Source organism: Phyllobates terribilis, unplaced genomic scaffold, assembly GCF_046119375.1.
Source record: "Phyllobates terribilis strain yellow unplaced genomic scaffold, ASM4611937v1 Scaffold_12__6_contigs__length_324123572, whole genome shotgun sequence".
NCBI lineage: Eukaryota > Metazoa > Chordata > Amphibia > Anura > Dendrobatidae > Phyllobates > Phyllobates terribilis.
In genome coordinates this window covers 172,838,612-172,841,060 of record NW_027362772.1, presented here as the reverse complement: position 1 = coordinate 172,841,060, position 2,449 = coordinate 172,838,612, and the positions used below count along the sequence as shown (strand labels likewise).

Here is a 2,449-nt window from a genome sequence, read left to right as displayed (position 1 = left end):
GCAGATGAACATAGTTTAACAAGTCTGAAATGCGCATGTGATACTGACATCAAAGTTTCACCACATTTTGGGACAAATGTTTTCACTTTCAACATTAGCAATCAGTAGAATATTTTCTCTAAATTTGCATCTCCTTTCTTCACTTCAATTGTTTGCACCTAAGAAAAAAATAAGGCTTGATGCAACATTATGCTTACAAATTGTGTTTTATGCTCAATCATCACCTGTCCTACAGAGACACAGTCAGAATTACCCTGGCGAATTGAGTAAATTTGAAAATGTAAAAAAATGCAGAATTGCTGTTTTTTTCTATTCATTCACAAAGAATTAATGTAAGTTCTTAAATATGTGCGCAAAATAGCTGGACTTTCAAATATAGATAATCTTGCAAAAACAAATCAAAGTAAAAATAAATACATCCAGTTGTGACATCTACAGTGTGTTGAACATTCCTGAATCTAAATGTGTCCTGCTGAATAGCTCAGTTGGGAGAGCGTTAGACTGAAGATCTAAAGGTACATGGTTCAATCCTGGGTTTCGGCAAAAGTTTTTTTCTTCACCCATTAAATTTTAAGCAGAAAATAAACAAAGCATATGGACTGACTGTTTACAGAGAATGTAAAAATCCTAATCATTATAACTATCTACAGGAAAAAAAATGATAGAAACTTGAGAATTGAACACTTTTAACTTTTGAGGAAAATAATATTTTTTGTAATTTTTCCTTCGTTCCGGACGTCATCACTTTGTTTTATTTTAGTTTGACTTAGCTGTATGAGGATTTAAAGGAAACCTGATAGCTAATACGGGCAGCATGTATCAGACACTAGCTGAATGATTTCAGCCATTTATGTTTGACTATGAATCGCTGTGGCTTTTCTGAGACAAATATGCTTCAAAAATATGGCAGGAACAAAGCTGTTTGGGGAAAAAGCCAGGATAGCAAAAAACACAAGCCCTAACTCAGGACCGTCATCTTTCCTTCTAAAAAATAGGGGTTTCCACGTTAATGGTAAGACAAAGAATCCACAGATTTGGCATTTCTCTTGCGAGGAGAGCCCACTTAAAATGCATGGGGTGCTTGTCTCCATAAGCGCAAGCTGGGCACTAAACTGGCTTATTTGCAATTCTGGATGTTGCAGAGTGAAAACACCTGTTGGACAAAAATAGTAATTGCCGGTGTTGATGAATTCATTATGAGGAGTAATTTATAAAATGGGATCACTTTGGAGGGGTTTCTGCTGTTTTGGTACTTTTGGAACTCCGCAAACGTCACCCTCAAAATATTCTTGCAAAATCTGCATTCCCAAAACACAAACAGCGCTCTTACTTTCAAAGCCCTGCTGTGTGACCAAACAGTAGTTTCTGAAGACATATGGGGCATCACCGCATTTCAATGAAATTGTGCAACTTTAGATATTTTCACAAGAAAAACTAAATATATATTGACCTAAATTTACCATTAATATAAAGTACAATGTGTTACAAAATATCACTATCAGAATCACGGGGATATGTTAAGCATTCCAGTGTTATTGCCACATAAAGTGATACATGTCAGATTTAAAAAAAGGTTATGAAGCTCAAAATTGGCTGTAACTAATAGTTTACGAATCAATATTAAAATAAAAGAAATCATGGTATATTTCCTTTCATCACAAGTAATGCTCATCTTTCTACTGCTTGGCTTAGAAAGAGTTAAATTACAAAAGCCAGAAGAAGTCAGGATTAGAGATGAGCGGTGTTGGAATCGAACTGTTCGCCAATCTCAAATTCGAGCTGTTTTGAGCGGTTTTCGATCCATTCGGTGAACACGAACGATTTGAAAAAATTCAGCTTTTCGAGGTAATGTTCGGTAACTGTTCGTGCACCAAAATCATAACTGGATTTTTTCACTGTAATGCTGATAATCAATGATAATATGTATTTTGAGTGTACAGCGGGGCGGGGGGAGGGGCAGGGGATGGATCTCTGCAAAAATAATGAAGATCTCCATTTTTTTTCTCTTTCCCACATTTACAGTGGGGCGGTGCAATCTGTCAGCCTATCAGCAGCGCACACACAGAGCGAACTGCTTTTTTTCACACAAGCAAGGGCATGTGTCATTGGCTGTGTATGTCACATGTCCTTGCCCTATAAGACCCAGCCATTTTCCCCGTCGCCACCATTTTTGCACTGCTGCAGCTGCATGTTAGACGGCACGGCTGTTGCTGTGTGCGCTATACTTTCAGTGTTAATTTCAATCCAATTTTCTCAGAAATATACAGATAGCTTGGGAGTAGGGAATAGTTCTTATTGCAGTCCTTTTGAGGACTAGGTTACAGCATTTCCTATGACTTTTAACAGGCAGGTCTGTGCTCTTAAATAGACAGCTTGGGAGTAGGGACTAGTTTTAATTGCAGTCCTTTTGAGGACTAGGTTACAGCATTTCCTACGACATTTTGCCAGG

General features: G+C 37.5%; 1 non-coding gene across 1 annotated transcript; it reads left to right on the top strand.

Moving 5' to 3' along the window:
- The first annotated feature begins 470 nt into the window (after positions 1 to 470).
- On the top strand, positions 471 to 544 carry TRNAF-GAA (transfer RNA phenylalanine (anticodon GAA)). The gene has a single exon. It is a non-coding gene; the product is annotated as a tRNA-Phe (tRNA).
- Positions 545 to 2,449: the final 1,905 nt, after the last annotated feature.